Source organism: Mesoplodon bidens (assembly GCF_964165515.1).
Source record: "Mesoplodon bidens genome assembly, chromosome: 3".
In the NCBI taxonomy this organism is placed as follows: Eukaryota; Metazoa; Chordata; class Mammalia; order Artiodactyla; family Ziphiidae; genus Mesoplodon; species Mesoplodon bidens.
In genome coordinates this window covers 143,903,617-143,919,298 of record NC_138178.1, presented here as the reverse complement: position 1 = coordinate 143,919,298, position 15,682 = coordinate 143,903,617, and the positions used below count along the sequence as shown (strand labels likewise).

Sequence of the window (15,682 nt, the reverse complement as noted above, 5' to 3'; positions counted from 1 at the left end):
GGTCCATGACAGATTCTTCCAGAATCAAAGAAACATTATGCTGTGTCCCACAGTTCTAGCGTTAAAGATCATTATAATTTTTAAACAGGCAAACCATGAATATTCTAGCTCATTTATGTAGTCATCACATAACAATAAACAATGAAAGAGAACCAGTCCAAAGGAATTATTCTGTCACTCTCGGGGGAAAAAAAAAGAAAAAAAACCCCTACAGTCCTTTGTTTGACAATGTGGAGGCTGGTAAATGACTGAACTAGAGAATTACCTCCTTATATGTAAATAAAAGACTGACTTATGCAGATAATGTAGTTACAAGCTGCTGGCCCTAAGAGTATTCCTCTCATCTCAATCCTCTAATTATAAATAAATTGTTTTAAAAATGCCTCAAAGGCCCACATTTCAAATCCTAATCAAAGTCCCAGCTTATACCCACACCGCCATGGAAAAAAAAAAAAAAAAAAGAAACATTTAAAAAACAAAGCAAAACTCTTTACACATTCCACAAAAGAAGAAAATGAATTTTCAGGCTCGCAGGCCAAAGCTATTTCAATGTTAACTTTGAACTAGTGGAGAGAAAGGGCTCTGCTTATGTGAATTGAATATAGAAGAAGGGGGTAAAAAGGGGGTAAAAAGAAGCTAAATAAGCTTCAATAAGTACAAATGATTGAGACTGGGGGGCCTGAAATAGCCTGAGGGATACAGGCCCACTGAAAACTCCACACCAAGAAACAAAACCATTTGTGTGAGAGCTGGGAAACATGAACTGTTAGCAGGAAGACCAGTTTCTATATAATCAGTATCCTAACTTTTAGGCAAAGGGATATGTAAAACATATACTTCAAATGCATAAACACAGTCGGTCTACACTAGCATTTAGAACTCTAGATTTTTTTTTCAATTCATCCTTCCTCCCCTTCTCCCAGGAGTAATGCCCTTTGACCAGCAGCTGGGAAGTCTCATTTTAAGTGATCAGCATTCCTCTGACATTCTAAGAAGTTGCACTATTTGTTTCCATAGAAACAGCTTTGTCAGCTAACACAAAATTCAGGCCAAGAATAGTGAAAAGAACTTACATTATGCAAATTGGGAAGTCCTTGGCTACTATCCTTAGTTCTTCTCTGATTTTTCACAGAACTCAGACTAACTTTCTTACTCTGTAAAACAGAAAAGAGACAATTAATCAAGTGTAAAAGTCTGTAGTGTCTTTTAGAGGGAGGGAATGGGAGAGAAAAGTTAATTCAATATGATATCCAATTCTGTTTTCAGATGACTAGGATTTCTCAGTATAAAGCAATAAAAATGTACACACACCCATCTCTAATGAACATCAATTAAAATCAATATAAATTACCTGAAGTCAATGATAAGAAAGAGGTAAACATAACTGGTTTAAAAGCTTTTAAAAAAAGCACAAGACCCTTTCGTAGATTATTTTTAATGACTTTTTTTTATCTCTAGGTTAGGCTCAAACAAAAATGCAGTTTTTGGTTTTTTTCTTTGTTTTAGGACTTATTTTTATTTATTTATTTATTTATTTTTGAGGTACGCGGGCCTCTCACCACTGTGGCCCCTCCCACCACGGAGCACAGGCTCCAGACGCACAGGCCCAGCGGCCATGGCTCATGGGCCCAGCTGCTCCGCAGCACGTGGGATCCTCCCAGACCAGGGCACGAACCCGTGTCCCCTGCATCGGCAGGCAGACTCTCAACCACTGCGCCACCAGGGAAGCCCCTTTTCTTTGTTTTAACTACAACTTCTGGATCCATTTAAAACCTTATAAATAGTTTCATAAAGCCAAGAAAACGAGAAGTTTAGGATCCAAAAAGATTCAAAAAGAATCTGACAGACAAGAACCACAGTTAATTCAGAGGGGAGAATATTGATGCTACATTGAAGACCAAGAGAGAAGAGGATCCTGTCCTAATGGGAGATTACATTCTGATAGGGTAAGAGATAATAAAAAGCAAATGCACAGTAAGATGAATTCAGAGAAAGAATTATAAAGAAAGTAAAACAGGGTTATACAATAGACAGTGATGTTTGGAAGGGGCAACATTAGATAAGATGGTCAGGGAAGGCCTATTTGAGGAGATGATAGTTAAGCTGAGACTTGAATGATTAAAAAAAAAAAAAAAGTCAGTTGTGGGAAGATCCAGAAATAAAGGGTTCCAGATTGAGGCAACAGAAAATACATTTTTACAAGGATGTCACCAGAATCTCAGCTTCAATATATCCCAAACAGACCTCAACTTCTTCCCTACTATTGTTAATTATAGCACTATCTCCAAGATCTTCCTCAAGCCTTATTATCCAATCAGTTGCAAAGATCTGTTGATACCACAAGGTTTTTAGGATCCACTGAAAAAGTAGCAGAATAGCCACCCCAGAATATGCCACTAAAAGATACTGTTAAGAAAATGAAAAGGCAAGCTATAAAAAGGGAGAAATATTTGCAAAATACTTATATTCACTATAAATACTCTTACAACTCAGAAAGTCAAATAATACAATTGTTAAAAAGAGGCAAGAAATTTGACCACCAAAGATATACAAATGGCAAAAAATAATCATTTGGAAAGATATTCAACACCATTAATCATTAGGGAAAATGCTAATTAAAACCACAATGAGATACTGGCATAAGGATAGACAGAAATCTATGGAATGGAATTAAGAGACCAGAAATAAACTCTAACATTTACAGGCAATTGATTATCAACAAGGATACCAAGACAATTAAATGGGAAAAAAACTGTCTCTTAAATGGTGCCAGGACAACTAGATATCCAGACATCCACATGCAAAAGAATTAGGTTGCACTCTTACCTCACACCTTATACAAAAATTAACTCAAAATGAATCAAAAACACACATGTAAGAATTCTACAAAACTCTTAGAAGAAAACACAGGCATAAATCTTCATGACCTTTGATTATGCAATGGTTTCTTAAGACAGGACATCAAAAGCACAAGCAACAAAAGGAAAATAGATAAATTAGACATGATCAAAACTTAAAACCTTGTGCTTCAAAGGACACCATCAAGAAAGTGAAGAGGCAATGCACACAATGGGAGAAAATGTTTGCAAATCATTTATCTGATGGGGGACTTGTGTGTAGAATATGTAACAAATGCTTACAACTCTGTAATAAAAAGACAAATAGTCTGATTTTAAAGTGGGAAGAGGACCTGAATAGACAGTTCTCCAAAGAAAATATACAAATGGCTTTATTAAATAGGTGCATAAAAAGATATTTAACATTATTAGCCATCAGAGAAAAGCAAATCAAAACCATGAGACACCAGAACACCCACTAGGATGGCTAGAATCAAAAAGACAAGTGCTGATAAGGATATGGAGAAACTGAAACTCTCATACACTTCTGTTGGGAATGTCAAATGGTGCAGCCACACTGTAAAATAGTCTGGCAATTCCTCAAAAGGCTAAACACAGAGCAATTCCACTCCTAGGTATACAACCAAGAGAAATGAAATACATGTCCAAATAAAAACCTTGTACAAAAATGTTTACAGCAGCATTATTACTACAAAAAGTGGGGAAAAAACCCAAATGTCCATCAACCGATAAATAAAATGTTGTACATCCAAAATGAAATATTACTGGGCAATAAAAAGAAAGTACTGATACATGCTACAACACTGATGAACTTTAAATACAGAATTGAAAGAAGCCAGTCACAAAGGACCACATACTGTATAATTCCAGTTATGAAATATCCAGAATAGGCAAATCTAGAGAGACAAAAAGTAAATTAGTGATTGCCTAGAGCTGATGGGGTGGGGTGGGGGGATTATGGCTAAGGGGGGTACACGTTTCTTTTGAGGGGTGATGAAAAGACTCTAAAATTGATTATGGTAATGGTCGCACAGTTCTGAATATACTAAAAGTTACTGAATTGTACACTTGAAATGGATGAATTGTATACGGTATGTGAATTATAACTCAATAAAGCTGTTAAAAAACACATTGAAATACCATTACAAACACAGTAAAATGGCTAAAATTTAAAAGACTGACAAAACCAAGCTTTGGAGAGGATGTGGAGAAACTGAAACCCTAATACAGGTGAGAACATGAAATGGTAGTCAGTTTGACAGTTTCTTAAAAAGTTAAACATACACTTATGATATAACCCACTGATTCCATATGAGAAATAAATACATATTTTTATTTGTAAAAAAACACAAAGGTTTATATGGAATATTCATAGAAGCATTACTAATAATGATAGCTTAAAATTAGACACTATCCAAATGTCCTTCAGCTGGTGAATGGATAAATAAAAAAAAAGAATACTATTCAGTAATAAAAAAAGAATGAACTACTGATATATGCAACAACATGGGTGGCCTCAAAAACATAATGCCAGACACAGGAGTACATACTGTATGATTTCCATTTGTAATGAAATTTCTAGGAAAGGCAAAATTAGTGCTGTTAGAGAAAGCAGTTTGGTGGTTTCCTGGAGCTGAGGATGGGAGCAGAACCTAGCTACAAAAGGAGACAAGGGAATTTTTTTATGGGATGGAAGTGTAATGAAACTAGATTTCAGTGATATCTACACGATATAAATTTAATGAAACTCAAACTGTACCTGTAAAACATGTGAATTTTATGGAATGTAAATTATACCTCAATAAAGTTGTTTTCAAAATTCATCAAACTGAACACTTAAAATTATTGAATTTTAATGTAAATTACACCTATTGAGCTGATTTTAAATTACACATTTAAAATTGCATCTTATTACATGTAAATTATATCTCAACAAAACCAATTTTAAAAGAAGACCAAATCACATACTGACATCACATTAAAAAAAAACCTATTTACTCAATAAATGTTTAACTCAATGCAAAAATTTTAGTTTCCAACAATGAATGCCCCACACATCATCTTCACAGAGAAGAAATTTAGCTATATGTAAAACTAAGTAAATACAAGTCAAAACTCAAATAGAGTTGATCCTTGAATGACACGGGTATAGGGACGCCAACCCTCTGTGCAGCGGAAAATGTATGACTTACAGGCAGTTCTCCGTATAGGTGATTCCTCCATATCCGCAGTTCTGCATTCATGGATTCAACCAACCATGAATCCTGTAATGCTATAGTATTTACTACTGAAAAAAATCCACCTGTATGTGGACCTGCACAGTTCAAACCCATGTTGTTCAAGCGTCAACTGTATTTGGGCTAGTCATGAAAAGTACTAGCTCAGAAATTACTAGTGACAACAATTTAAGCAAAAATGTATAAACTCACCAAAGATTTAATTGAAAAACTAGTTTTTTCAATTATTCCTTATGGAGAACTAAACAGTATATTTTTAAAATAAAAAATAATATATTTGAAGTAAACTGAATTCAATAGGTAACAATGTAAATTTTTTTAAGCTGCAAAACAGATTTATACAACTGACAAACCAAGCCCCTTAAGAAAAAGACCAAATGCAAATGTCCTGGGTTTATTTTTTAATGGAACATTCTGACAAGTCCTATAACAATGGCATTTCTAAAATTCTACTTAGTTTATGGTTTAGTTTTCAGATAAACGTACCTTTATTTATCATCCAGATAACTGCATGCCAAAGAAGCCACTGCTATACTCACAGCTTTAAAACTATTGATATATTTAGAATGTACTATGTCAGATAAATTTGTATAGAATGGAAGCAAAATTCCTTCATTTGAAAGAAATCCTTAAAGTAGAAATCAAATGAGTAAATATTTCAAAGGGAAGTAGGGGTAACATATAACTTAAAGCCACATAAGTCATCTGCTCTCACAGACAAAAAAAAAAAGAATGGTATGATTCCTGCTCAGTGTAACTGGATATCAATAAGGCAATGTCAATAGCTTAGAAGACACATCTTTCTCTTTGACTTAGCAGCTTTGAACATAACTGGCAAAAGTTGTATATAAAACATATCTGCAACAGAAAGATTTAATTTTCGAGTTCCTATTCTTACCCTGTAATTTTAGGCCATATGATTGCCTTGAGACAAAAATAAAAATAAGACAACATGGAAAAAATAGCTGGAAAAATAATGCTGCATTTATCATTTGTCAAACATCTATATCCTAAAATATTCATTTACCAAAGTTTATCAAACATTAATTATAAATATCACCTTGACTCTTCTTAAAACATTTTTGGATTGCAGTGGCTCTCCATCAAGGGTGCTTTTGCCTTCCACCTGTCCCCACCAGAAGAATGTTGACAATGTCTAGACATATTTTTTATTGTCAGGACTGGGTTGAGGGGTGCTACTGGCATCTACTTAGCAGAGGCCAGAAATGCTGCTAAAGAATTATCCAGTCCAAAATATGTCAGTAATGCCAAAGTTGAGAGACCCTGAGTTAAACCAAGCAATCACTAACCCAAAATTGAGGCATTCACTCATTCAGTAATTTTCAATAAGCTTCTCACACTTCCAAGATAAAACTTTAAACAGTCAAGCTCCCTTGCTAATAACCACTTAGATTATTTTCACTGATTTATAAATATAAATAAAATAAATAAATTTAAAAAAAAACTGTTGGAGGAACAAGAAATCATTTTGTTAACCAGATGATAATAAGCTCCCTATATATTATGTAATATTCTGCAGTGAAAAGTATTGTTGTTGTTTTTTTCAATTCAGTGGGAAAATTCTCCATTTGCTTATATCGAACACAAAATTGAAGATATAGTGGTCTTTGGAGATATTCAAGACCACACACTCATAGTAGGAATTGGTTAAAAGCCAAACAGTATCAAAGATATCAAATGGTTGGTTACTTGAACTGCCCCATTATCACCTTCAACAACTTGGTAATGAAAGATTAAATGCATCCAAAAGGTTAAGTAAAGCTTCTGAAGAAGGCACTAAGACAAAAGGTAATTACAACATTTTCAAACTGACTAGAAACGGATTTTTAAACTTGTGGGATAAAATTACTTGCAATGTGGCTTTTCAGTAATATTGCTACCAATCAACAATATATATGGCCTAGTTGGAGAGCAAGTACAGTCTCTGATAAGGAACAGAGCCAGTGTAAGAGATAGAAGATAAAGCCAGAACTGACTCTAAATGCAAGCTAAATTGTTTGAATTTTCTCCTGCAAGCAATGGGAGACTATGGGTTTCTGAGTTATAAAAGAATCAAAAAAGGTTTTTTAGAAAGTTAAATCTTCTCTACACTGTAACCAGAGTTGACTAGGGGAAATGTAAGTAGAGGAGCCAACAGAGACAATGTTTTAATACTTATGCATGGGAGGATAAAGGAAATAGGAGAAGAAAGGAAAAGGGATAATTTCAAACAATGCTGATAACAAAGGATGATTTGACAGGCTTTGGAGACCAGGAACCAAATACAATTCTAAAATACTGAGCACGACAATTGAACCTGGCAGAAATTATGGGACCTTAAAATAGGAAAATTCAGAGAATAAAGTTTCTCTCCCTGGAAGTGAGAGAAAGAGGAGGGGGAGGATTAGAAAGACGATAAATTCTGTTTTAGAAGTATTGCATTTAAAGTGGGAATTCTGTCAGGCTGTTAACTGCTAGACAGGGAACCAAAGGCTAGAAATGAAAATTTGTAAGTGATTTCATATTCACATCTTGCATTTGTAAAGCTTTTCAGTTTCCACAGCAATCCAAGCACATTACCTCATTTGATCTCCACAGGTGCCCTGAAAGGTAAGCAGGTCAGATATCCCCATTTTCCAGAAGATATGCAAGCATTGCAAGTTAAGTCAGAGCTAGAAGTACTAGAATAGGAACTAAAATCCAGGTGAGTGAAACTTTATGTGGATCCATAGTGCTAAGTTAGCTATATTTCTGTAAGACAATACCATACTGACTACAGGTTTCCTTTCAAAAATCACATAATTACGTCTTTCTTTTACCTTTACAATATGATTATAGAAAATTCATCTTTTCTCCTCAATTGAGTGCTTCATAAAATGAAGTTTAATCTGGTAATTAATTTCACTGTTCCATGTGTTAAGAGACTACAAAGTTACTATAGTGTCAGATTGCGGCAGCATAACATCAATTGCTCAGTTTCTAAATACTCAGTCAAGCAGCAGAAGTAGTCAAGTGGAGAAATAGTAGAAAATGCAAGTGAATTTTCCAACCTATTTGAAAAGTGAAACTAAGCTACCAACATCCCAACTTCTCAGTAACATTTTTAAAATGTTACTCTCTACTCTGGATTGTTCCAATTTCAGTATGTCCTGCCATTGTGAGCCAAATGTCCTGTCTTGACAACTGTTTTGATAATAAAATATTAACGTATAGCTTGAAAAATGAATACCATAAAAATACAATAGACCAGATCCTGTTAGATAAATTAGCTATCCCTTTGGGGTCAAATTTAAGTACTTAAAATTACAACCTTAATACCCCTAAATATATTAAGAACTAATTATACCAACTCCCATCAATTCTCCTTCCACAATATCTCACATATACCTCCTTCAGCTTCTCTCTTCTCATACTACTACCTTAAATCATATACACATTATTTCTTTCATGGGTTTTTCTATGAACTTCTTGATAGTCACCCCCAACTCAGTGTCTCTAGCTGACAATCATTTTACATTTTACAGAGAGTACTGCCAGTTTAACTTTCCTGAAGCACACGTACAATCATGACAGTATCCCTTTTCAAAAGTTCCTGCTGCCTTTCCCCTATCTTAAGCTACTGTTTACCAAGGGTTTACTAGGTACCATTTATTCACTGAGCTAAGCACCTCGTATGAAATATCTCATTTAACCCTTACAACCATCTCCTTGCTCAATTTTGTAATTTAGCAAAGATAAGTAACTTGTCCATTGCCAAAAGCTAAATGGCATAGTTGGGAGTCAAACCGAAGTCTGTTTGACTCTGGCACTTAACAACTACTCTGTAGAACACATTTCAAATTTCTTAGCCTGGAATATGGTTCCCCTTGACTTAGTCCAGAATACTTTTCCCAATTTATTTCTCCCTCCTCTATCTTCCATATCAAACTAAAGGTGACCCTCGAACAACACGACTTTGAATTGCACAGATCCACTTATATGCAGATTTTTTTCAGTAGTAAATGCTACATTATAACACAATCTGAGGTTGGTTGAATCCACAGATACGGAGGGCAGGCTATAAATTATACTCAGATTTTTGACTGGGCAGAGGGGTTGCCCCTAAGCCCCGAGTTGTTCAACGGTCAGCTGTACTTGCCATTTCCAGTACAAGCCCTGCAATTTCTTTCCTCCGCAACTTTGACTTATTCTTTCTCATACCTGGGGAAAAAGTCCTTTTTGTTCAATTCTTTATCTGTTAAAATGTTCCTCTTCCATTAAATGTCTTATGAAGTCTTCCTTAATTCTGCCTGTTCCCATTCACAACCAACCCCACCCCTCTAGGGTACTTAATCTATGCCTCTGCTGTAGCATTTATTTATACATTTCCCTCTCCCCATAAGTTATATTTCACTTTTTAGTTAAGTCACTAATATATCCCCATACTCTCTGGTAGATGATTCAATTTACTTTTTTTTTTTTTTTTTTTTTTTTTTTTGCGGTACGCGGGCCTCTCACTGTTGTGGCCTCTCTCGTTCTGGAGCACAGGCTCCGGACGCACAGGCTCAGTGGCCATGGCTCACGGGCCTAGTCGCTCCATGGCATGTGGGATCTTCCTGGACCGGGGCACGAACCCGTGTCCCCTGCATCGGCAGGCGGACTCTCAACCACTGCGCCACCAGGGAAGCCCTCAATTTACTTTTTAATGTACATACTGAAGCCAATCAGGTACCCTATTGTTTTCTTTCTTTTTTTGTGTGACATCCTTTCTGAAGCCCTCCATTCTCCAGTTCTAAACTGGCTATTTTCTTTCTGCCCAGATCCACTCACCATCCTTGTCCATCAGCTCCACATCCAAAAAGGCTGACCTCTACAGACTGCATTACCCATGTTCTCTTGTCCTCTGGCTTCCCATGGGTTCAGCCAGGCCAGGGGGGAAGTACCCATTGGAAAGGGGGAGAGAGTGGTTGGGTTCTTCATCCCCCTCACTTCCCCCTGTAGTTTGGTAGGCGGTATGTTCTTCTAAGGCCACAGTTCTCATCCAGTGGCCCCTCTCCTACAGCAGTAGCTCTTGTAAATGCCAATAATTACTTCCGCCTTTGCCCTTTTAGGCCCAGGCTTAGCTGGCTGCCTGCTATTGCTAACCCTGGGTGCTTCACCATCCTTGTTAGCTCCCTTAGCCCAACCCACACCTTTGTGAACGGTCCATTGATTAAACTGTCTTCCATTACTCAGGCTGATTTTGCCATCTGTTTTCTGCATGGAATCTGACAAAAACATGCTCCAGTCTGAATATATTCTCTAAGTCGTCTTCATGTGTTCATCCTTACCCTGATAAATTCTCCTCACCTCTTTCCTCTTTATCTACTCCCTTCTTTTTGAGAGACCTTCAATAGCTTCCTCAGAAAGAGTACATGAGGTAAATTTGTTAAGACCATGATTTACTTGGTACTAGAGCAGATCACATCCTCTCTGAGTTATTCTTTTGCATCCTTGCCCCCTACCTTAATTCCTCACAGCTGCTCATGACTTTTGGCTCTGCCTTTTTGTTGTTCTCTGCAAGGAAACATTTATAGTGAGAATGGCCCTTTTCTTCCAATTAAAGTAGGAAGAAAAAAAAAGTAGAATATGTAAAAATATTCACTTTGGTATACGGTTTTTGTGTGTCTGTGTGAGTGACCAATCATGTCCAGCGTTGGAAACAATATAGGAAAACAGACATTATGTACTGTTGACTCTTATATATATCAGTACAATGTTATACAGGACAATTTTGCAACTATATACCAAAAATTTTAAATAAACCTTCACTATCAATTCCTTTTCTAGAAATTTATCCTATAAAGTATGTTTTGAAAAACTGGGATATGTTACTCTACTTTTTCAACTGTAAATTTTAAAAACTCTAAATATAGATCAAGTATTTCCAATGCAAGTTTATCATTCTGAGATGTGCCATCAGTATAAAATACACAACTAGATTTTGAAGACTCAGTGTGGGGGAAAAAAATGAATGTAAAACATCTCATTATTTTTTGTATTTAATACATGTAGAAATGGTAATTTTTTTAGACATTGTGTTAAATAGAATATACTATTAAGGGAGTCCCCTGGTGGTCTAATGGTTAGGATTTCAGGCTTTCACTGCTATGGCCTGGGCCCAATCCCTGGTCAGGAAACTGAGATCCTGCAAGCCACGCAGTGCAGCTAAAAAAAAAAAAGAAAAGAAAAGGAATGTCACCCGTTTCTTTCAAAAAATTTTTAATGTGGTTACTAGAGCATGAAGCCCTATACCAATTAACATGGAACAAAGGCAAGTGAATAAATTAGGTTTCCAAATGGTGTTTATATATCATCCCATTTTTATAAATGCACATAAAAAACGTTTATAAAGTTATTAACAAGAAATCTGGAAGAATATATGCAATACTGTTTTCACTTACTATCTCTGAAAAGTAAGGATAACAGACCTCTCAGGTCTGTCTTCTATACAATTTGGATATCTTACAAAATATTGACAAAAAAAGTGTTACTTTCATAATTTGGGAGAAAAAACACACAGATAATACTTTTTTAAAAGAAAAAAAAACATAGAAACTTTTAAAATTACAACTACCTTCTTAAAGTACATAAAAATTAGCAGAAGCAACAAAGCCCTTTCAAGAGTTCTAGAACCATCAGGCAAAGAAAAGGAATCAAAATATTACCCCCAAGGCCCTAAACAATTTTATAAACAATGCAACAATAAATAAGAATTTCTAAATAAAGCACTTAAGACCTTAGGATCATGACTCTTTGGAAGTCAGGATTTCCTCTGCCACACAAAAATGCATACATTACATCTTTAATTTAAAAATGAGAGGAAACCAGTTTACCAATGGAATAAGAACATTAGTTTTAAGAAAAATTCCAAAAGGGACCACTAATACTTTACAATATAGTAAGTCAAGTTCATCTTTCATCATATTAATAATGCATAATCACAAACTCAAAGAATCCTAATTACCAAACTCACATGGCTATTGTTTTGCCTTCTAGATGCCTATTTCTAAGCCTATTTTATATAGATTTTCTCCTTCCCCTTTAATCTTAGGTGTCAATCCTTTAGTCAATTACTTTCCCTGAAACACATGTGTCACAAGTTGCAGGTCTCTAAAAATACATTGCAAGAGATACTAAATTTTGACCTCAATGATGTATATATAGCTTACTAGAGAACAAAAAATATACTCCAAACGTCAGCAAATTAGTAGATGATTATCTCTACCTAGATGGTTTATTGGTATACAATTCAACAACTGGCCATTTAAAAAAAAAAAGGAATTTGCCTTGTCATTGAAGAAATACCATTTCAGAGTTATTAGAACAAGAACATTAAGCAAAATTAATAATCAATAGAGAATATTTTCAGAACCAGAACTAGAGTTGTGTCATCAAAACAGGAAAGGAGAATTTGAGAATGAAGAAGACTGATGAGGATAAAAATGTCACCCAGTTTAGAATCCACTGAACTTTTAGTACTATAGAATTGTTGACTGATGTCTGGGTATGAGTAATGATCTGATTTTGACCAGACAGTCTTAGAAGGCAGGAAAACATAAAGGGGATATTATGCAACAAGAAATAAGAACAAAAGGTCAATCTTAAAGATTACTGTACAGAAATACTATAGTTATGAAGGGTTACTAAACTACACATTCCTGCAACAATGTAAGTACCCATTTGGTACAAAAACATGGGATAGTCATTGGCAAGAAAAAGATTGCTAAGGCAGAGTTTTTATCCTTAATGAACTTAAATTCTAGTATGGAAAACATGGAAGTATACAAGCAAACAAACAAAACCCCTATAGAACTGCAATGGTATTTGGTAAGTGCTATACTACAACTGCAGAAAATGCTATAGGAATTACCTGCACAGGAAGAGCATTCTAAGAAAACCTGTATAAATGGGAAAGAATATAAGACTCAAGATGAATAAAAAAGGCTTCCATTACACAAAAGGAAAAAAAGTAAATGAAACACTAATGCAAGCACACAGACATGAGTAAAATTAAACAAATGCTTTCTAAACATAAAATTTTAAATCTCCCTAATTAAACTCAAACTCTACAAACTGTTACTTTTAAGCCTAAACATGTGTAGTAAAAATGACCTAGTAAAAATTACCCCAGAGTAATGCTTGAGAGTCAATAAGAAAAACTGATAAAGCTGAGTAGAACTTGATCTCACTACATACATAAGCTGTTTATAAATAAAGCAACAAATTGTTTTCCCCCATTGACTTTCACTATTATTTCAGAGATGAAAAAAATTCTACCTCAACGCACAATTATAATTATTCATCACTGACTCAGTCTATGACAACCAATTCACACAATTACTATAAAACTGTTTAATCAAATTATTGATAATCATACAATCTATTCAAAATATATTTATTAAAACATAATGCAGTTCTTTGCTATTCCAGGTAAACATCATAAACCAGCTCTGTATTCTTCCTATCTCTTATCTATGGATAAGCATTTATGAAGTGCTTAATATACACCAAGTAGTATGCTAATCATTCTTTTTTTTCTTAATTTTTATTTTATTTATTTTTTTATACAGCAGGTTATTAGTTACCCATCTTATACATATTAGTGTATATATGTCAATCCCAATCTCCCAATTCATCACACCACCACCATGCTCCCATGCCACATTCCCCCCTTGGTGTCCATACATTTGTTCTCTACATCTCTGTCTCTATTTCTGCCCTGCAAAACAGTTCATCTGTACCATTTTTCTAGGTTCCATATATATGCGTTAATATACAATATTTGTTTTTCTCTAACTGACTTCACTCTGTATGACAGTCTCTACATCCATCCACGTCTCTACAAATGACCCAATTTTGTTCATAATGGCTGAGTAATATTCCATTGTATATATGTACCACATCTTCTTGATCTATTCATCTGTCGATGGGCATTTAGGTTGATGCCATGACCTGGCTATTGTAAATACTGCTGCAATGAACACTGGGGTGCATGTGTCTTTTTGAATTATGGTTTTCTCTGGGTATATGCCCAGTAGTGGGATTGCTGGGTCATATGGTAATTCTATTTTTAGTTTTTTAAGGAACCTCCATACTGTTCTCCATAATGGTTGTATCAATTTACATTCCCACCAACAGGGAAAGAGGGTTCCCTTTTCTCCACACCCTCTCCATCATTTGTTGTTTGTAGATTTTCTGATGATGCCCATCCTAACTGGTGTGAGGTGATACCTCATTGTAGTTTTGATTTGCATTTCTCTAATAATTAGTGATGTTGTGCAGTTTTTCATGTGCTCCTTGGCCATCTGTATGTCTTCTTTGGAGAAATGTCTATTTAGGTCTTCTGCCCATTTTTGGATTGGGTTTTTTTTTAATATTGAGCTGCATGAGCTGTTTATATATTTTGGAGATTAATCCTTTGTCTGTTGATTGGTTTGCAAATATTTTCTCCTATTCTGAGGATTGTCTTTTCATTTTGTTTATGGTTTCCTTTCCTGTGCAAAAGCTTTTAAGTTTCATTAGGTCCCGTTTGTTTATTTTTGTTTTTATTTCCATCACTCTAGGAAGTGGATCAAAAAAGATCTTGCTGTGATTTATGTCACAGTGTTCTTCCTATGTTTTCCTCTAAGAGTTTTATAGGGTCCAGTCTTACATTAAGATTTCTAATCCATTTTGAATTTATTTTTGTGTATGGTGTTAGGGAGCATTCTAATTTCATCCTTTTACATGTAGCTCTCCAGTTTTCCCAGCACCACTTACTGAAGAAGTCTTTTCTCCACTGAATATCCTTGCCTCCTTTATCATAGATTGTTGACCATAGATGCATGGGTTTGTCTCTGGGCTTTCTATCCTGTTCCACTGATCTGTATTTCTGTTTTTGTGCCAGTACCATACTCTCTTGATTACTGTAGCTTTGTAGTATAGTCTGAAGTCTGGAAGCCTGATTCTTCCAGCTCCATTTTCTTCCCTCAAGACTGCTTTGGCTATTCGGGGTCTTTTGCATCTCCATACGAATTTTAAGATTTTTTGCTCTAGTTCTGTACAAAAAAATGCCACTGGTAATTTGATAGGGATTGCATTGAATCTGTAGATTGCTCTGGGTAGTGTAGTCATTTTCACAAAATTGACTCTTCCAATCCAAGAACATGGTTTATCTCTCCATCTGTTTGTATCATCTTTAATTTCTTTCATCAGTGTCTTACAGTTTTCTGCATACAGGTCTTTTGTCTTCCTAGGTAGGTTTATTCCTAGGTATTGTATTCTTTCTGTTGCAGTGGTAAATGGGAGTGTTTCCTTAATTTCTCTTTCAGATTTTTCATCATTCGTGTATAAGAATGCAAGAGATTTCTGCACAATAATTTTGTATCCTGCAACTTTACCAAATTCATTGATTAGCTCTAGTAGTTTTCCGGCGGCATCTTTACAATTCTCTATGTATAGTATCATGTCATCTGCAAACAGTGACAGATTTACTTCTTCTTTTTCAATTTGTATTCCTTTTATTTCTTTTTCTTCTCTGATGGCCGTGGTTAGGACTTCCAAAACTATGTTGAATAATAGTGGCGA

The 15,682-nt window shown here is 35.2% G+C and overlaps 1 protein-coding gene across 4 annotated transcripts in view; it reads right to left on the bottom strand.

Moving 5' to 3' along the window:
* PALS1 (protein associated with LIN7 1, MAGUK p55 family member) overlaps positions 1-15,682 on the bottom strand; it is a 107,138-nt gene that overhangs the window by 76,902 nt on the left and 14,554 nt on the right. For all 4 annotated transcript variants that reach the window (XM_081229978.1, XM_081229980.1, XM_081229979.1 and 1 more), the window contains exon 2: positions 1,074-1,154. The gene's annotated coding sequence lies outside the window, so the exon portion shown is untranslated. The remainder of the gene's footprint in view (positions 1-1,073; positions 1,155-15,682) is intronic.